The following is a 21783-nucleotide window of genomic DNA, read 5'->3' as shown; positions in this document are numbered from 1 at the left end:
AATCCAGAGAGCTAACATCCACTGAGAATCCCTGGAAGGCCGGGGAAGATAGCAGGACAGATGTCCTAAGCCCTGTGAGAAAGCTACAAAGACGTCTCCCCCGCCCCAACCCCCATGTTATTTTTACAGCAAACGCTTCCACGGTGAAGGCAACGGGAGATTCAGGTGCAAGGTGCAGCCTAGCAAGACCCCTGGCCACACACGCATCACTGCGGGAGGTTGGAGGGTCCCCTCTACCAGGCTTTCCAGGGCTTGGCGCGTGCTCGGAGCGTGCACTCGGCGGCCATTGTGTGTTTGATTTTTCCCAAGGGCAGGGCCGGCTTTTGTTCATTTCGCGCTTGCTCCAGAGTCTGGCGCAAGGTCCTCAGAGGTCCTCAGTGCACGCGAAATGAACGGATGAACAAGCCACAGGTGACAATGTGCGGGAAGAAACACGGGTACAATCCCAAATCTCTGCCCAGCTGGGATGGAGATGATTTTCTTCATTAAAACTGATCCAACACCTTTAAACGCTATCACTTAAAAATGGATTTTATCATTCCTTCTGATATTTCAGCCCCAATATTAGGTAGAGTACCCGGATCACTGCCAAATCCTCTTACCACCGTTGCAGGTGGCTGGTGTGCGGCAGAAATCCTGCTCCACGGCCCTGCCCTTTGCAGCAAGGTCACCCAGCTGCCTGATAAGGAGTCCAGGGACGGGCAGCAAGCGTGACTGCGGGGAAAGCGCCGGGCACGCCGCGTGGCACCCGAGGCCCGCCCGCCCTTCCTGGCTGGGTATGAACACCAGCCGCGCCCGCGGGCGGCGACCCCGGGCTTCCTCTCGTTCAGGTCGCCTGGCGCGGCCGTGCCTTCCTGCTTCCCTACGGCAGCGGCACACGGGGACCTTGGGGAACCGGGAAGGGGCCCTTCCCCAAGCCAGGCCTCTGGCCCATCCAGGTCCCCTCGAGTCCCCCCAGCTCACCCAGAGCTCAGCGGGTCCCGTCCTCGGTCTCCCCGCCGGCCTCGCGGCTCCATTGCTGCCGCCCGAGAGGCCCTACGCGAGCCCCTAAAACCCTGCGCCCTCCATTTGGCGCCTGTGGGATGGGGCACAACCGTGTCGGTCTCACTGGTGCTGTGAGTGCAGCTGCGAGCCAATGGAGCAAGGACTTAACACAAACGATTATATTTTTATTTTAAAGATGTATTTATGCGTCTCTATCCATATTTTAAATATGCACATTTTCTCGATTAAATTAATTTTGATGACTTGACTTTTAGACGTTCCTCTGCCTGGGCGTTTTTTCTCCCGTCTGATGAGAACGGGAGCGCGCTGCTGGGTGCCCGGCAGGGCGCGCCGGCGGCCCACGGGCTGCCTCCCGGGCCAGCGCCACGTCGGGCCGCGCGGGGCCGCGCGCTGCCCCCTGCCGGCCAGAGGCGAGGAGGCCCCGGAGGCCGCGGCGCCCTCACCTGGCCGCTGGCGGCCGCTCTAGGAATGCGCGCGGCCTTCTCGGTGGTGGCGTCCGCCTCGCGCCAGAGACCCGCTAGTCCCGACATCCGAGCCCCAGCCCCGCCTGCCAGCCGGCTGGCCCTTAGTCGCAGTGCGGGAGCCGCCCGGCCGCAGCCCCGAACCAGCCCTGGTTAGCAGGAGCCGCTGTCAGGTTGCTTTTCTTGCACACACTGGCCTGCCGGCCCAAGGCCCCAGCAAATCCCCGTGCAAACACAGTTGGTGCAAACACAGTTGGTGCAAACAAAGGTGCGGCCGCAGGAATCTGAGAGCACAGGAAATATGAGACCTACCCCACCTCGAAGGCTCAACCCACGGCACAAAACAGCACAGAAGACCCGGAGGGCCTTGGGTCCCAGAAGGAGAGGGGACTCCGTGAATTGACCCCGAGCTTTAGGGTTGCTCAAGCTCCTTCCCAGGCAGCCTGCATTCTACCCACTTTTCTCGTTGTGCAGATGAGGAAACCAAGGCTGAGGCCCAGCTCCTGGCCGCTCGCTGTGTTTGTCCCATGCGGAGGTGGACCTGGAGGCGCTCTCTCATGATAGGCTGCACTTTTTTTTTTTTTTTTTTTTTTTTTGAGACGGAGTCTCGCTCTGTCACCCAAGCTGGAGTGCGGTGGCAGGATCTCGGCTCACTGCACAAACTCTGCCTCCCGGGTTCACGCCGTTCTCCTGCCTCAGCCTCTCGAGTAGCTGGGACTACAGGCGCCCGCCACCACGCCTGGCTAATTTTTTATATTTTTAGTAGAGACGGGGTTTCACCGTGTTAGCCAGGCTGGTCTCGATCTTCTGACCTCGTCATCCGCCCGCCTCGGCCTCCCAACGTGCTGGGATTACAGGCGTGAGCCACAGCGCCCGGCCTGCACTTTTTTTCCTTGATATATTTTCAAATGTCTGCCTAGTTTTTTCCGAAGACTAAATTCTTTAGCCCAGGCTGCGGTGGCCCCCTAATAAAACAAATACCATGCAAAGACTAACCTCCTGGAGTGGAACTGCCTGGTCCAGGGTACGAGCGTTTTCTAAGGCGTTTGAGGCATAGGGCCAGACGATCCTCCCGCAGGTCGGCCGTCTCCCCTAGTTGTGTGTGGGGAGCAGGCAAGGAAGCCCCGCTCTGTGGGCCGGTGGGAAGGCTGGCAAGCACCCGGTGTATTTGAGTGACGTGTGCCTCCGTGTGAGTGATGTGCAGGCGGCAGGGCCTCTGTCCTATTGTGGGGCCTCACTCTTAACGGATTTGAATGCTGTGGGAGCACTGGGCGGCCAGGGAATCTTTTGAAAAGGCAAATTTGATCATAGTCCTCTCTTGCTTGGGAGGTTCCCCATTGCTCTTAGGGTAAGGTCCAAAATCTTTCAGGACCCACTAGGCCCTGCCTGCCTTCTCGGCCCTGTCCGGGGTTGCTGTAACAAAGTGCCACAAACTGGTTGGCTTTAAACAACAGAAATGGATTCTTGCAGTTCTGGAGGCCAGAGGTCCAAGATCAATGTGTGGTCCGGCTTGGTTCTTACTGGAGGCTCTGAGGGACACCGTCCCATGCCTCTCTCCTGGCTTCAGCATTGGATGCAGTGCGCCAGCGTGCACTTGGCCTGCTCCCTTTGTCTCCTCTCTTCTGATGAGCATAACAGTCATATTGGACTGAGTGCCCACCCTGTGCCAGGATGACCTGGTCTTAATTAACTATTACATTGGCAATGACCCTATTTCCAAAGAAGGTCACCTCCTGAGGTTCTTGGAAGGACATGAACTTTGGGAAGACCCTACTCAGTCCACACAGGCTGCCTCCCAGACTCCGGCACCCTGACCTTCTCTCTGCTCTTGGCACCCCACTGCCTCAGGCTTCACCCATGCCGCCCAACTTCCTGGGCTGCTCATCTCCCAACTAACGTTCCTTCCTCCTGCACGGTGTTGTGGAAATGTCACTCCCTCAGAAAAGGCCTCTGGAACACCCCAGCTTAGGGTAACTGTGGTGCCCACTCTCCCCCTTCCCCTTTCTAGGTTCACAGAACTTAAGACAGTTATCACTGAAGTGACACCGAGTGACAGTGGGTGTTCATGTGTGCCTCCTCCACCTAAATCTGCTCCTCAGGGGCAGAAACCAGGTCGGCTGGATGAACAATAACCTTAATTGCATGGCCGAGGAGGCTTACAGACTGACCTGGGAAGCCTGTCTCCACAGGACAGGCCCGAGGTGATGAAGACCTGTGCCAAGCCCAGCACAGAGTCTCTGAGGAAGGGCTCAGAGATGTGGCCCCTGCACATGGGAGGGAGATCCAAATCCAGGCTCCACTCTCCCTGGGATGACACAGTAAATAAATGCCACCTCCTGACCCAGCTCACAGGGCCCTCTGTGGCCTGACCCCACCTCACCTCCACCTCAAATCACTGTCCTGCTCTGCCCCCTCTGCTGCCCCACACTGGCCTCATTCTTGCTTCATCCTGCCAAGCCACTTCCAAGTGGGTCACTCTACCCAAGGCCTGGGATCCACTGCATCCAGAATTTTAGTTATTTTTATCTACTTATTTTTTGAGACAGGGTCTCATTCTGTCACCTAGACTGGAGTGCCAGTGGCACTGCAGCCTCGACTCTCCAGCCTCAACTGATCCTCTGGCCTCAGCTTCCCAAGTAGCTGAGACTACAGGTGCATGCCACCACGCCTGGCTAATTTTTTTAAAAATCTTTTGTACAAATGAGTTTTCGTTATGTTGCCCAGGAATGGTCTTGAACTCCTGTGCTCAAGCAATCCGCCCACCTCAGCCTCCCACAGTGCTGGGATTGCAGGTGTGAGCCCGGACATGCATCCAGATTTTTCCTCACTGGCTTCTTATCATTCGGATTTCAGCTCCAATCATCGTTTCCTGACCATCCCTGTTGTCTTCCATCAGAATACCATGCTTTATTTTCCTGTAGTGTTTTCAATATCTGTGATGTTTTCATTCATGCATTAGTTTGCTTGTCTGTCACACTGCACCTCTGGGAATATAGCTCCATGGGGCCAGGGCTGTGTTTCTTGGCCTCGTTCACTGCTGAGTCCTCAGTGCCTAGACTAGACCCTGGAACGTAGTGTATTTGTTAAATGACTGAATGAGTCGCTTAGTCCCCCTGAATCTGTTTCTTCAGCTATAAAATGGGAGCAGTCTTAACTATTTCCTAGGATATAACAATTGTACCTGCCTCAGACAGCTATGAGGATTCTGTAGGATAGTGTATATGAGCCTCCAACATAAACACTCAGCACACATGAGTCATTATTTCTATCTCAGATTCACCCGTCCTCACATGGAGAGGGCAGGACTGGGAATGAGGTGGTAACTCTTTCAGATCCCAGTGATCAGCTCTCTGTTCTTCCAGTTATCCAACCTTTACTAGAAAAGATGAAAAAAATATAGTATTGTGGAAACAGCCCTGGACTTGGACAGAGAGGTCTTGAAATTGAGTTCCTTGCAAATTTTCTGAGGCTGTGTCCTCATGTGCAAAATGGAATTAATTATTCCTATAGAAGCATAAATGAGGCCAGGCATGGTGGCTCACACCTGTAATCCTGGCACTTTGGGAGACTGAGGCAGGAGGACTGCTTGAGCCCAGGAGTTCAAGACCAGCCTGGTCAACAGAGCGAGACCCTGTCTCCAACAACAACAACAACAAATCCAGATGATGTGGTGGTGCAGCAGGCCTGTAGTCCCAGGTACTTGAGAGGCTGAGATGGGAGGGTCGCTTGAGCCTAGGAGTTTGAGGTTACAGTGAGCCATGATCACGCCACTGCATTCCTGAGCAACGGGGCAAGACCTTGGTTCTTTAAAAAAAAAAAAAAAAAGGCACTTGAATGAGTACGTTATGTGTAAATTATAATGCACTTATTTCCCAAATTAGCATTCCTTGGAGTCTTTTTTGTCTTATTTAGGCAATTACGTACTAATTATGTCAAAAGGAAATGATATTGCTTGTAATTACTAGAAGAGATATGCTTAAATTTGTAATATTTGTGGGTTTTTCTGATTTTCAAAGTGATACATTTTATTGCAGAAAATGTGAAGAATATAGAGGAATATAAAGAAAAACGTTCTGAAATCACCCATAACCCCTATATTCATGCTTTAGTCTTCACATGTGTGCCCTGGAGCAAACAGTGCACGTGAAGGGCATCCTCACCGAACTGAGATGCCCTTAGGTGGGTGATCCAGGAAGCTGACAGGTAGGTGGCTTCCTAGAAGGCCACGGAGAGGACCTGTGCCAGTTCCACGCACTGATGCTTGTTTGACTGAGTCCTGGGAGTGGCTGGATGGGAGGGAGGGCACAAGAAGGGGCTATGGCCCTAAATAGGGCATTTAACTATAGATTAAGAGCTTCCAATTTGAATTGAGGTGCTTCTGGGGGCCCTTAAACTTAAAAAATAATTTCTTAGTGGTTTAGGAAAATAAAACAATCACTGAGAATACCAAAAAGTATAAAGAAGAAATAGTCACTAACAATCTCACCATGGAGCTAGGAGATATTAGGATCTCAAAATATTTCTTTTTATCTTTTTGTTTGGTTGATTCTACTTATTTTTACCTTTGAGATAATACCTACTCTCATTTAACATCGTGATTCCCAACCGTGGCTGCACACTGGAATCCCCTGACAGCACAAACTATCAGTGTCTGGGTATCACTCTAGATATTCTGATTCAACTGATCTGCCCCCTCCTACCTGCATTAGTACTTTTAAAACCTCCCTAGGTGATTCTAAGGTAGTCAGAATCGAGAACCACTGACTTAAGATGTAATTCACATTTTCTTGTGAATTATATCAAACATTTTAAATAGCTAGTTTTCTATCATGTAGATATGCCATAGTTTCTTAACCACCTCTCTAATATTAGGCATTTCTGTTTCTATTTGTTTAATTATTATTATTACTTTTTTTTTTTGAGACAGGGTCTTCCTCTGTGGCCCAGGCTAGAGTGCAGTGGTGCAGTCTTGGCTCACTGCAACCTCTGCCTCCCGGGTTCAAGCTATTCTCCCACCTCAGCCTCCTGAGTAGCTGGGATCACAGGCACGCACCACCACAGGCCAGCTAATGTTTGTATTTTTAGTAGAGACGGGGGTTTCACCACATTGGTCAGGCTGGTGTCAAACTCCCGACCTCAGGTGATCTAGCCGCCTCGGCCTCCCAAAGTGCTGGGATTACAGGCATGAGCCACTGCGCCCTGCCATCTATTTGCTTAAATATTTTAAATAACACTTAAGAGCACTTAAATATCTTTGAGCCAACATTTGTTCATATTTCACGCTTTTTCTGGGCTGGGTTCATAGAAACAGAATTACTACTAGGTCAAAGGGAATTGTTTTAACTTATCTCTTATTTTATACTGCCTTTCCTCTCGAGAGAGATTATACCAAGCCCAGGCATGGTGGCTCAGGCCTGTAATCCCAGGACTTTGGGAGGCCAAAACAGGTGGATTGCTTGAGGTCAGGAGTTGGAGACCAGCCTGGCCAACATGGTGAAACCCTTTCTCCACTAAAATACAAAAATTCGCCGGGCATGGTGGCGGGCACCTGTAATCCCAGCTACTTTGGGAGGCTGAGGCTGAGGATCTCAGCTCACTGCAACCCAGGTGGTGGAGGTTGCAATAAGCCAAGACTGCGACACTGCGCTCTAGCCTGGGCGATAGAGCAAGACTCCATCTCAAAAAATAAAAATAAAAATAAAAAATTGTACCAGTTTACAGGCCTAAAATAGTATGGACTTACCATGCCCTTGCCAGTATGAGGATTGCTACTTTAATTTTTGTCCATTTCAATACAGGAAAAATGTTAAATGGTGTTGTTTTCATTTGCATGTCTTTGGTTTTACTAAGATTTATTTTGACTTACTAACACTTATACTTTTCTATCAACTACTATTATACTATTTCCTTTTGTGAATTGTCTTTTGATGGCCTTTGCTATTACATGTGGGCTCTTTACTTATTAAGGATATTAATTTGTAATATTTTGACTGTCCTACATGACAGAAATATTTTCCCAACTTGGTGTTAACCTTTTGATTTTGTTTACATACCTGAACCTTTAATGCTTATGTAGCCGAATCTATTGGTATTTTCTGTTGGGATTTGTTCCATTGTGTATTAGAAAGTCCTTCAGAAATCAGTTAGATGCAATTTATACTGTCTTATGCTTTTATTTGTTTGATATTTTATATGTAATAATTTAATCCACTTGGACTTTATTTTGGTATATAATATGAAGTTTAGTTGCCACTTTATTTTTCCCAAATGGCCAACTAAGTCTCCCAGTAGAATATATGTAAATGACGCTTCCTTTCCCCTATGAATTTGTGATGTGTAAAACACGGTGGTTGAGTGTATGGACTCTGTTGCCAGACCACTTGAGTCTGCATTTCCACTTACCAACCATTTGACGTTGGACAGCTTTTTCAACGTTTCTGTGCCTCAGCTTTCTCATCTGTAAAATTGGGACACCAGTCATAGCGCCAGCCTTACGGAGTCGCTGTGAACACAACTGCTCTGTAAAAGTGAGTGACGCTCTTTCATTCAGTTCGTGCGTGGACTATGGTGGGCTCCCAGGTCTGCGTTCCAGGTGTTCTGTCCCTGCACCGAGTCCATTCTTGTGTCCTGGCAGATGCTGATGTGTAGTGGGGCAGGCTCTCTCCCGCTGCTGTCACTTTTTGGTTTTCTTGGCCTCCATCTCCTATTTTGCTTTAGGAAATAAATGGCCTACCTTTTCTTCACTGCTCCGGGCCCTCCATTTTCATCGCAGATAAGCAGTTAGTTGAAAAAGACAATGCTTGCATCAGATAAAGGCCTAAGAAGGTCTTCGTGGTTTGCGGGGAGGAGAATTGGTGTGGGGAAGGGCCATGAGTGACGTCAGAGGATCGTGGGAAGAGGACAGAGGTGGAGAATAAAGATGAGAGCAAAAAGGGAAAGAGCCCAAAAGGGATGGATAAAGAAAAGGTTCGAGGTGACGGCAGCCGAAGGAGTAAACGCCGTGAGCCGGGGCTGTCACCCCGGGGTTTCTTCCCAAACTCGGGGAAGAAAGTGCATTGGAGTGTGACGGTAAGAGCGCAAAGGTCCGAACTGGCCGCCGGAGAAAAGCGCCGCCCAAAGCGCGGACCCTGCAATGCTGTACGCGGCTTGCGTGCGGCTGACTACGAAGATGTGAGTGACGCTTTTCTTCTGCGTGACGGGGGTATAGCTCAGCGGTAGAGCATTTGACTGCAGATCAAGAGGTCCCCGGTTCAAATCCGGGTGCCCCCTGAACAGTGGCTTTTAGAGGTTTCTTGGCTCTAGCAAGACCTGCATACAGAGCACACTGATTTCCAAAGACCTTGTCGTGTAAATCCGCATTCCCTCTGCGCGATGACTTTTAGAGGTTCCCAGGCTCTAGCAAGACCTGCGTACATAGCACACCGATAGCAAAAGACCCTGCAGCCCCACTGAAACTGAAATATAGGACCGTCTTTACCCTCACACTCCCAGAGAGGGCTGGTTTCCCATCACACATTTCTTCTGACCTAAGTGGGGGGGTTAGCCAGGCTCTCTTGGAGAGGCAGGATCTCCAGCGGCTGCTCCTGGAAAGGTGTAGAAAAGCCCCGCGGGTTTCCGGGCTTCAGCAGTACCTCGCATCTCACACATCTGCGCCCCTGGAGCCACAGTCAGGTTCCCAGCCACATATATTGTTCAAGTAAGGATGATTTGGAGAGGAGTATAATTCTGAGTATGATTTGTTTTAGTATTTTGGTAGACCAAATATTGAATAGCGATTCTATTCAATAGCTATTTTCAAAAACACTCGCAGAAAGTGCTCAACAGCTATTTTCAAAAACACTTGCAGAGAGTGCATACATACTACCATAACTAAATATTTTATTATACTAAATCAGCTGTTACAAAAAAATAATTTAGTTTATTTGCATATATATCACCTAAAAAAACACCTCACACTTAATCTGAATTGGTAGACTATCCCAGCCTGTTTGGATGGACTTGTGAGTTGTGTGTACACCACATCCGGTTCCAACGACATCCTGCTGAATCTTCTTAGGATTTACTAAAGACTTCCTTGCCAAGAACATTGTTTTTATCACAGTGCTGTGCTCTCCAAATCGCACCCTTGTATTGTTGCTGCACAAAGAGTTCTACCTTCAATATTGCACTTTTAAACGGAGTACACCAGCATTCACAATAATGGCAACTGTTTCATCTTTTATAAAGTGAACTTCCAAAAGCTTTGGTTCCATTAATTAGATGCCAGGACTACAGACCTGAAAGGGGATTGTCCTCAATAACAGACTGATGTTCACCTTTTTAATAATGGCTTTGTAGTTTCTCAACTTCATTAATCACCAGCTTACCAACTCATTATTCCCCAGGATAATGTTTTCCTCAGAAAGGTTTATCTCCATTGGCTGGTGGGGAGGGTGCACTGGAAGGAGGAGAAAGTCAAAGTAGGGTAGTCCATGCTCCTTCTGAGGTGTGAGATTGAGATTCTGGAGCAGAAATCAAAACCTTGGAGTCAAGTCTTTTTTTTTTTTTTTTTTTCTTTTGAGACAGGGTCTTGCTCTGTTGCCCAGGCAGGAGTGCAACAGCACAATCATGGCTCGCTGCAGCCTCAACCACCTGGGTTCAAGCAGTCCTCCCACCTCAGTCTCCAGAGTACCTGAAACTACAGGCGATTTCTTTTTCTTTTCCAAGGATGGTTTAAAATTTTTTTTTATTTTAGGGTTGGGGGTACATGTGAAGGTTTGTTACATACATAAACACATTTCACAGGGGTTTGTTGTACATATTATCACATCACCCAGGTATTAAGCTCAGTATTCAATAGCGATCTTTTCTGCTCCTCCCCCTCCTCCCACCCTCCCCCCCAGGTAGACCGCAGTGTCTGTTGTTTCCTTCTTTGTCTTCATAAGTTCTTATCATTTAGCTCCTACCTATAAGTGAGAACATGAGGATTTGGTTTTCCATTCCTGCATTACCTTGCTAAGGATGATGGCCTCCAGCTCCATCCATGTTCCTGCAAAAGACATGATCTCATTCTTTTTTATGACTGCATAATATTCCATGGTGCATATGTACCACATTTTCTTTATCCACTCTATCATTGATGGGCATTTAGGTTGTTTCCATGTGTTTGCTATTGGGAGCCGTGCTGCAATAAACATTTGTGTGCATGTGTCTTTATGGTAGAATGCTATACATTGCTCTAGCTATATTCTCGGTAATGGGATCAAATGGTAGTTCTGCTTTTAGCTCTTTGAGGAATCGCCATACTGCTTTCCACAATGGTTGAACTAATTTACACTCCCACCAACAGTATATAAGGGTTCCTTTTCTCTGCAACCTCACCAGCATGTGTTATTTTTTGACTTTTTAGTAATAGCCATTCTGACTGGTGTGAGATGGTATCTCATTGTGGTTTTGATTTGCATTCTTCTAATGATCAGTGATGATATTCAGCTTTTTTGCCCATACTGGTTGGCCGCATGTATGTCTTCTTTTGAGACCTGTCCATGTGTTCATGTCTGTTCATGCCCTTTGCCCACTTTTTTTTTTTTTTTTTTTTTTGAGACGGAGTCTTGCTCTGTCACCCAGGCTGGAGTGCAGTGGCGACATCTCGGCTCACTGCAAGCTCCGCCTCCTGGGTTCACGCCATTCTGCTGCCTCAGCCTCCCCAGCAGCTGGGACTACAGGCGCCCGCCACCACGCCTGGCTAATTTTTTTTGTATTTTTATTAGAGACGGGGTTTCACGTGTTAGCCAGGATGGTCTTGATCTCCTGACCTCGTGATCTGCCCGCCTCGGCCTCCCAAAGTGCTGGAATTACAGGCTTGAGCCACCGTGCCCGGCTGACCTTTGCCCGCTTTTTAATGGGGTTGTTTGTTTTTCTCTTGTAAATTTGTTTAAGTTCCTTATAGACCTTTGATGGATGCATAGTTTGCAAATATTTTATCCCGTTCTGTAGGTTGTCTGTTTACCCTGTTGATGGTTTGCTGTGCAGAAGCTCTTAAGTTTAATGAGATCCCATTTGCCAATTTTTGCTTTTGTTGTGATGGCTTTTGGTGTCTTTCTCATGAAATCTTTGCCCATTCCTATGTCCAAGATGGTATTTCCTAGGTTGTCTTTCAGGGTTTTTATAATTTTCAGTTTTACATTTAAGTCTTTTTTTTTTTTTTTTTTTTTTTTACATTTAAGTCCTTAATCCATTTTGAGTTGATTTTTGTATATGGTGTAAGGAAGGGATCCAGCTTCAATCTTCTGCATATTGCTAGCCAATTATCCCAGCACCATTTATTTAATAGAGAGTCCTTTCCCCCTTGTTTGTTTTTGTCAACTTTGTCAAAGATCACATGGTCATAGATGTGCAGCCTTATTTCTGGGCTCTCTATTCTGTTCCACTGATCTATGTGCCTGTTTTAGTAACAATACCATGCTGTTTTTGTCACTGTAGCCTTATAGTATAGTTTGAAGTTGGGTAATGTGATTCCTCTAGCTTCGTTCTTTTTGCTTAGGGTTGCCTTGGCAATTCAGTCCCTTTTTTGGTTCCATATAAATTTTAAAGTATTTTTTCTAGTTTTCTGAAGAACGTCATTGGTAGTTTAGTAGGAATAGCATTGAATCTATAAATTGCTTTGGGCAGTATAGCCATATTAATAATATTGATTCTTCCTATCCATGAGCATGAGATGTGTTTCTATTTGTTTCTGTGTTCTCTGATCTCTTTTGATCAGTGTTTTGTAATTCTCATTGTAGAGATGTTTCACCTCCCTGGTTAGCTATAAGAGATAGAAATATTCCCGGACATTTACACTCTCCTAAGACTGAGCCAGGAAGAAATTAATTCCCTGAACAGAACAATAAGGAGCTCCAAAATTGAATCAGTAATAATAGCCTACCAACCCAAAAAAGCCTAGGACCTGATGGATTTGCAGCTGAATTCTACCAGATGTACAAATAAGAGTTGGTATCATTCCTACAGAAACTATTCCAGAAAATTGAGGCAGAGGGGCTTCTCCCTAGCTCATTCTATGAGGCCAGCATCATCTTGATACCAAAACCTGGCAGAGACACAACAAAAAAATAAAACTTCAGGCCAGTATTCTTGATGAACATCAATGCAAAAATCCTCAACAAAATACTTGCAAACAGAATCCAGCAGCACATCAAAAAGCTAATCCACTGTGATTAAGGAGGCTTCATCCCTGGGATACAAGGATGGTTCAACATACAAAAATCAATGAATGTGATTCATCACATAAACAGAACTAAAGACAAAAAACACATGATTATCTCAATAGACGCAGAAATGGCTTTTGAGAAAATTCAATATCCCTTCATGTTAAAAACTCTCAATAAACTAGGTACTGAAGGAATATACCTCAAAATAATAAGAGCCATTAATGACAAACCCACAGCCAATATCATTCTGAATGGGTAAAAGCTGGAAACATTCCCCTTGAAAACCAGCACAAGACAAGGATGTCCTCTCTCACCACTTATATTCAACATAGTATGGGAAGTCCTAGCCAGAGCAATCAGGCAAGAGAAAGAAATAAAGGACATCCAAATAGGAAGAGAGGAAGTCAAACTATCTCTGTTTGCAGACGACATGATTCTATATCTAGAAAACCCCATATTCTTGGCCCAAAAGCTTCGTCAGCTGATAACTTCAGCAAACTTGCGGGCTACAAAATCAATATACAAAAATTGCTAGCATTCCTATATACCAACAATAACCAAACTGAGAACCAAATCAGAAAAGCAATCCCATTCACAATTGCCACAAAACAAAACAAAAAAATACCCAGGTGATTTGTATGTTTTGTAGATACAGGGTCTTGCTTTGTTGCCTGGGCTGGTCTCAAACTCCTGGGTTCAAGCAGTCCTCCTGCCACCACCTCCCAAAGTGCCGAGATTACAGGCCCGAGCAACTGCGCCCAGCTTGGAGTCATAGTCCTGACCATTGTCAACAGCCCAATCAGACACAGGCAGGCCTCTGAGTCTCTTTCCAGGTGGGTGGCATGGAGGAGGCAGCTAGATCCGTGTTTTCCAGCAGTCCCTGAACTCTCCGAAGAATTTTTCTATTCAAATTTTAATCACAATCTTAGCATTTTTAATATGGGCATTCTAGGACTTGTTTGGGTGGACACTTTACAACAAAAAGCTGTTTCTAGGCACTGTGTGCTTGGGTGTGCCTGTACGCGTGTGTTTGTGATTCACTTGTCACCATGTGGTGCTTTAATACCTGTGATGGCAAAAGAACAGAAGCTCAACTAAGTCCACAAGAGAGGGAAGTGAGAGTTGTGCTCACAGAGGCGGTTTCCCAGACGTGCTGGGGCCCAGCGGGTCTTCACAGGCTTGTGAGGGACAGCCTCACAAACACATTACACAGAGCCTGTTAGTTCTAGCAAGTTAGTTTCCTCTGAATGAAACTAATTATTTGAGTGTTATTTATGATTTCATTTGTAATGATTTCTAAAAAAAAATTGGTTTTTTTGAGAGACAAGAGTCTTGCTCTGTTGCCCTGGCTGGAGTGCAGTGGTGTGATCTTGACTCACTGCAACCTCCGCCTCCTGAGTTCAAGTGATTCTCCTGCCTCAGCCTCCCGAGTAGCTGGGACTACAGGCACATGTGAGCATGCCCAGCTAATTTTTGTAATTTTAGTAGAGACGGGTTTCACCATGTTAGCCAGGCTGGTCTTAAACTCCTGACCTCAGGTGATCCACCCGCCTCAGCCTCCCAAAGTGCTGGGATTACAGGCCTGAGCCACCACCCATGGCAGGATTTCTAAAATTATTTTGTTTTTATAGCCGTATAAAACTGTAAGTACAGGGCATTTATATGTAGTTTTGTGTACATATGTGTATACAGATCTAAGAACTAAACTAAATAAACTAAGAAATAAACTAAAATAAAATTAACTCTGGGGCTCTAAGAGAAATGTTTCTCTTTTGAAAGTGTACAAGAAACCAGCAAAGAGGTTACATGCTGGCCAGGTGACAAGGATGGAATGGAGTCTTAATTTTTCTCTGTATGCCATCTCGTACATTTTAAACTCTGAGCCACGTGAAATCGTTACTCATACAAAAGCTAACTAATTCACACATTTAGAAAACCTCAGTTTAAATGTTCCGACTTTCCCAAAAGCAAATGCGATAAAAACAAAGATAAATAGCCGGGACTTAATTAAACTAAAGAGCTTTTGCATGGCAAAACAGACAGTCAGCAGAGTAAACAGACAACCCATAGAGTGGGAGAAAATCTTTGTAATCTATACAAAGATTACTAATATCCAGAATCTATGAGGAACTCAAACAAATTAGCAAGAAAAAAATAAATAATCCCATCAGAAATTGGGCTAAGGCCATGAATAGACAATTCTCAAAAGAAGATATACAAATGGGCACCAAACATATGAAAAAATGCTCGACATCACTAATGATCTGGGAAATGCAAATCAAAACCACAATGTGATACCACCTTACTCCTGCAAGAATGGCCAGAATCAAAAAAATCAAAAATAATAGATGTTGGTATTGATGTGGTGAAAAGGGAACACTTCTACACTGCTGGAGGGAATGTAAACTAGTACAACCACTACAGAAAACAGTGTGGTGATTCCTTAAATAACAAAAAATAGAACTATCATTTGACCCAGCAATCCCACCGCTGGGTATCTGCCCAGAGGAAAAGAAGTCATTATACGAAAAAGATACTTGCAGATGCATGTTTATAGCAGCAAAATTGGCAATTCCAAACATGTGGAAACAAACTAAATGCCCATGAATCAATGAGTGGATAAAGAAACTGTGGTATACATATACAATGGAATACTACTCAGCCATAAAAAATAATGAATTAATGGCATTCACAGCAACCTGGATAAGACTGGAGACTATTATTCTAAGGGAAGTAACTCAGGAATGGAAAACCAAACATCGTATGTTCTCATTCATAAGTGGGAGCTAAGCTATGAGGATGCAAAGGCGTAAGAATGACACAGTGGACTTTGGGGACTCGGGGGAAAGGGTGGGAAGGGGCTGAGGGATAAAAGTTCACTAATTGGGTACAGTGTATACTGCTCGGGTGATGGGTGCACCAAAATCTCACAAATCACCACTAAAGAACCTACTTATGTAGCCAAACACCACCTGTTCCCCAATAACCTATAGAAATAAAAAAATTCTAAAAAAAATAGTTACCAGATTTGGAGGCAGGGCAAGATTTTTCTTTTATTACCCTAGACAATTTGCAGCTTACATTTGTATTTACAGAATCATTCTGTTTCTCTGACTGAGACTCTTCAGATCTCTTTTTGAGGGGAAAAAAAAGCTAGGGTCTGCTTTTGAACGTGCATTATACATCTTGGTGAGACATCTAGGTGCCACTGTCTTTTTCCAATAAAATCCATGACAACAAAGTAACAGCCAAAGGCCTGTTGACTTCCTTAAAGTGGCTCAACTTACTTTTGTATACAGTAAGATTCAGGGGGCACAACAGAAAACCTAATGCTGTCTGTAGGGATTTAAGAAAAAAAAAAAAAAAAGGAAACCTAATGCTCACATTAGAAGTAAAGCAACCAAATAGTAGAAAAATTATCAAATAATGTGAATCTGAGAGTAATTTCTGATGTATCAATATCTAACACTATTAAGGTTTGATCCCAAATTGAAAATATAGCTGTAAAATAAGTTAAGCAAGCTCTTCTGAATATAGAAACCATTTTACCTAGGATAATATAGATATCATTTGGCTGCTTCCCTTATATTAATTTTTAGAGTACACAGTGGCTTCCATAGAAGATGGTGGATCTCCCTTCAGAGGCTCTTAAGGGTAGGAAATGAACTAGATGATTTCTTGAGGCTTCCCCCACCCCTGTGATTTTGCAAAATAGCCAGCTCTACTCGAAGGCTAACGTGTCTCATTGCCAGGGGCTGGGGGAGGTGGGATTGGAGTGATGTCTGCTGATGGGTTTGGGGTATCTTTCTGGGGTGATGAAAATGTTCTGAAATTTGATAGTGGTGATAGTTACACAATCTGTGAATATACCCAAAACCACTGAATTATATACTTTAAAAGGGTGAACTATATGATGTATAAATTATAGCTCATTTTTAAAAAGGTTATTATGTCTCCATTTAGCTGCTATTAAAATATAAACTTTTATTAAAAATATTCTGTTACATAAGAGGTCTATAAGTAGTTTATCATAATAAATAATTCTGACAAATGTCACTGTTTCTGTGGTGTGTAGCCTCCTAAGCGATTCCTTTCTGAAAGTATTTTGACCAGAAATAATTCTAATTTATTAATTTGGTTTTCTTCAATGAAATTGAGAACACTTATTGGCAATTTGTAAGAATAACAAGAATTTTAGCAAATTGCAAATGTATATAACTTGCAATAAAATTAATTACCACGGCAAAAATAAATAAATAAATGTTCTGACTTCCAGAAGCCAATGTTGGGCCCTCTCAGGGCACTTGGGTTAAATGGCCTTCTCTGGGCAACCCCATTATATAAAAGCAGGGAGGGCTGGCAGGGAGGAGGCGGGGGATGAGGTTGTAACAGAGCAGGGAGAGGGGTCCACTGGGAGGCAGCAGAGCCCTGCAGACCCAACCCAAAGTAAAGAGCAGCCTAGTGGAGGCTGGATAATGTAGTGGCTGTTTAGCTTTATTATTTATTTATTTATTTATTTATTTTAAGGTCTTGCACTGTCACCCAGGCTGGCTCACTGCAGCCTTGACTTTCTGGGCTCAAGCAGTCCTCCTGCCTCAGCCTCCTGAGTAGCTGGGACTACAGGTGTGCACCACCATGTCCAGCTATTATATATATATATAATATAAATATTTATTTATTTATTTATTTATTTTTTGTAGAGATGGGTTTTCACCATGTTGCCCAGGCTGGTTTCAAATTCCTGGGCTCAAGCAAGCCATCTGCCTCAGCCTCCCAAAGTGCTGGGATTACAGGCATGATTCTCCACGCCCTGCCTTTAGTTCTTGATTCTGTCACTTAACACTGATTTGGGGCAATTTGCTTCAATTCCATATGTCATTGTCATCAATGATGATGGTGGTAGTAGTGATAGTACTACCACAAATAATTTTTTAAATTATATATATGAAGCTCTTACAATTTATTTAGAACAAAATAATTGCACAAAAACATTAGGTGTTATAGTAAATGTAGTGTCTTGGGTGTGGCTACACAGGTGAAATGTGCTAAGAAGGAATGTCCCTCAGGCAAGGGGGTATAGCTGAGGGGTAAACCATTTGGCTGCAGATCAAGTGGTCCCTGGTTCAAATCTGGGTGCCCTCTATTCCCAAGTTTCCTTCCCTTTCCGCTATCGGGTTTTGTGGTAACGTTCCCCCTCCCATTAATGTTACTACAAATTTCAGCTGGAAAACTTACCCCTATGACACCACTAAAGGCATCTGGAGACTATAAAATTAAATGAGGTAGAAAAAAACCAAGATGTATATGCTGTGCTATCATTTGTGTTTATAAAAAAGGTAGGAGAAAATATGCACTAATAACTCCTCACACGTACAAATTATCTATGGAAGAATATGTAAGAAACACAAGACATGGGCTTCCCCCAGTGAGTGGAGTCTTGGTAGATAAACAAGAGGGAGAATTTTCACTGCCTAATTTTTCATTCCTTTAGAATATTGTATTGTGTGAGTTCTATGAATTCGGTATTTATTTTTAAAATATACATTTCTTATTTGTTTTTATTTTATTTATTCTTTTTTTTTTTTAAGAGATGAGGCCTCCACTCTGTTGCCCAGGCTGGAGTGCAATGGTGTTGATGGTGGCAGGAGGCAGACAGGTTTCTAGGTAGGAAGGGACGGGTTCCAGATGAAACCCCACCTTCAAGCCAAGGATAGACTGAAGCCTGGGGGCCAGGCTGCCAGGTCCCAGTGAAGTCCGCTACCCGGAGTGAAAAAACTTCCTTGATGCCTTTCAGCCAATCAAGTGGTGCTTCTTCCAGGCCCACCATGGACCAATTAGCATGAACTTCCTCCATTCTGAGCCCATAAAAATCCCTGGACTCAGCCAGACTCATACACTCTGGGATTACCTGCCTGTGGATAGGAGCTACCCACTTTGGGTCTCCTCTCTGCTAAGAGCTGTTCAGTCACCCAATAAAGCTCTTCTCTGCCTTGCTCACCCTCCAGTTGTCTGAGTAGCCTCATTCTTCCTGGACACAGGACAGGAACTTGGGACCCACCACACAGTGGGAGCAAAAGAAGCTGTAACACTTCGCTGGCTGGCTCACCAGGCTGTGGGCAGTGATACGCTTCTGGACTGTGGGAGTTAAGAGTGGCAACCTTTCTGAGGCCCGGACCTTGGGATTTCCCAAGCCAGAGCTGTAACACTATAGCCCTCCCGCCCTCTGTCAGCAGTGACGGGAGGCAGGGCCAGACTAGCCCAGGAGCTTCAGGCCAGAGCGGGGCGGTGGGACTGAAAGAACTGTGACACAAACCAGCTGAAATACTACCCCAAAACACCCCCAACCCCACTTGCCACACTGCAAGTGATGAGAAGGACAGAAGAGCTGTGGGCCTCCCCAAGCCAAGACCGTGACATGCTGTAACACCCTTTGGGGCTCTGTGGTTCCTGGCATCTCCAAGCTTTTGGGCACCAATGCGTTCCCCTCGTCCAGTTGCTGGTGCCTGTGGTGGAAGGTCCAGCTGCAGCTTCACACAGAGCTGGCACCTGTGCCCGTGCCCGGAGCTGCCCACCCCACCATAGCAGCTGGTGTGCCTGGCTACGTGCAGTGGCCAGACCCCACACCCGCACACTCACACACCCCTCTCTGCTCCGCGCTTGGCTTGCCCATGGCAGGTGGGGGATCTGGGCTGGTAGCGTGAACTAAGCACAGCCTGCCAGACCAAGTAGGTGGAAGGAGCTCAGCGGCCACGAGCAAAACTCAAGCAGAGGTGCCACTGGCCACAGAAGTTTCCCACTGGCGAAGCGATACCAAAGTCAACACTGAAGGATCCTGTGACAGTGTGATGAGGGCTCACTACAAAGGATCCAGTGACAACGTGGTCAGGGCTCACTGCGAAGGATCCTGTGACAGTCAGGTCAGGGCTGACTGCAAAGGATCCAGTGACAGCGCGGTCAGGGCTCACTACAAAGGATCCAGTGACAGCACGGTCAGGGCTCACTGCGAAGCATCCTGTGACAGCGCGATCAGGGCTCACTGCCACCTCAAAGTCCTGGGCTCAAGGGACCCTCTGCCTCAGCTTGTCCAGTATCTGGGACCACAGCTACTGCCACCACACCCAGCTAATTTTTTAAAAAAAATTTTTTTGTAGAGACTGGGGTCTTGTTTTGTTGCCCGGGCTGGTCTGAAACTCCTGGCTTCAAGTAATCCTCCCACCTCAGCCTCCCAAAGTTCTTAGATTACAGGCATGAGCCACTGTGCCCAGCCTAAAATATACATTTTAAATTTTAAAATAAATCTAATTAAATCAGGTCTCACCCACCAGGACTGCTGGATCTACATGGAAGAGACTACTGTTTTTGTGTATATTTGAAATTTTCCATAATGAGGGTCTGATTGTGAGGTTCTGATTTTGAGTTTCTGAGTTAGTTTTCTATCTCATGTTAATGGAGTTCATATTGGTGTGTCTGGAGAAAACCTTCTTTCCTTACTTTTCTTAGCACCATGGAGACAGGCTGACATTTCCAATAGGAACTTTGCTGAAAAACAAGGAGAAACAAAAAAAGAAGGCACACTCAGAACCAGTCACCATGGTTTCCGGTTCACTAGCGTCACTAGCAACACAGGGCTAGGTGACAAATGTCCTTAGAAACCTTAGCTGCTCTGCAGGTAGGTTCCTGCCTCAGGGATGGGCTTCCTGGTTCATCTTGCCCAGAGATTTTTAAAGCAGAAAAGTGCTTACCTCCAGTTTCTCCAAGGACCCTCCCACTTTTGTTCTGGGATGGTGATACTCCTGGAACCTGAAGATAAAGTCACTTGAATATAACATCAGCCCATGAGCGTGAAGCTAGAATCGCTTCTAGCTGAAAACCGTTTTACATTTTAAAAGGTGACTAGGCGTACTTGGAAGTTCAAAGCAGTAGGATGCACCGTGCAGGGAAAGAAAGAGGAAAGCCCTTTTCCATGTTGTTTCCAGTCGCGCTGGGTGGGACTGAGGTCAGCAGAAGTGACCCAGAGAGAAGTGTTCATGTGAAGGAACAACCAAAGTGACTTCTTCAAACTGATGAAGAAATTCTTCTTCAAACAAGAATTTCCCCCATAACATCCTTTATGACTTAAGTCCAATGACAGTTTGTGTTTGGTGGTAAAGGATTTTCTCCATGGCCTAAATTAAGACCGTTGGAAAGCACCAGGCAGTGGGTGCAGTAACTATCTGATGACTGTGCTGGTGCGTCCCATGTCCAGGGGCGTGGGGCAGCGTGCCTCGTCTGTGTTAGGGAGGGGAACGGATGGGATCTGGTGCTCCTCTTCTCCTGGATTCGCATCCCCACCCCGCGCCCAGTTTTACTGAGTATTCTGCCCTAGCCTGGTTCAAAGAACTCATCCGACTGACTTTATTAAGTGGAAGTGGGGTATATTTGATATATATTTGCCTAACAACATGGAAAAGGGCTTTCCTCTTTCTTTCCCTGCACGGTGCATCCTACTGCTTTGAACTTCCAAGTATGCCTAGTCACCTTTTAAAATGTAAAACAGTTTTCAGAAAAATGAGGAGGATTGCTTTCCTTGCATGCACTTATTATCTTGACTACCTGTATTACAAGGGATTTTTATATATTCATACGCTCCAAAGTCAGCAGTTCTCCTGTTGGTTCATTATTGAATGTGATGTAAAGGAAGTCTTTTGCAATTAAAATGAGATTTGCCCACATCCAAGAAAAAAATACACAAAATAAAATAAATGAAACGGCAGTCTAATTAACTGTTTCATAACCTCACAGCCTAAAGTCACGGGTGGTGAGCTGTTATTTCCCAAATATCCAAGAAGGGAAATCAGACAATAAGGAAGTGGCAGATGTTTTATCTCCCAGTGCCATGTAGGCAAAGACCCTTTGTAACCTTGTTTTAGAAAGAATTCTTGTAATATGATCATGAACTTTGGTTCTGATGTTAGACTGTCTAGGTTACTGAATGTCTCTAAGCTTTGGTTTCTTTGTTTGTAAATTGGGGATAATAACAATACCTATCTCGTTGTGAAGACAAAAGGAGGCAATTAATGGAAAGCATGTAGCGGCCGGTCATATGAAAGCCCCTATTAGACCTGTTCTGGGAAGGATGGAGAGTCATA

At 45.4% G+C, this 21783-nt stretch overlaps 1 non-coding gene across 1 annotated transcript; it reads left to right on the top strand.

Moving 5' to 3' along the window:
- The first annotated feature begins 8663 nt into the window (after positions 1–8663).
- TRNAC-GCA (transfer RNA cysteine (anticodon GCA)) lies at positions 8664–8735 on the top strand. The gene has a single exon. It is a non-coding gene; the product is annotated as a tRNA-Cys (tRNA).
- The last annotated feature ends 13048 nt before the right edge of the window (positions 8736–21783 follow it).

Source organism: Pan paniscus, chromosome 6 (assembly GCF_029289425.2).
Source record: "Pan paniscus chromosome 6, NHGRI_mPanPan1-v2.0_pri, whole genome shotgun sequence".
NCBI lineage: Eukaryota > Metazoa > Chordata > Mammalia > Primates > Hominidae > Pan > Pan paniscus.
Note: the sequence above shows the minus strand (reverse complement) of the source record. Positions and strands in the feature narration are given on the sequence as shown.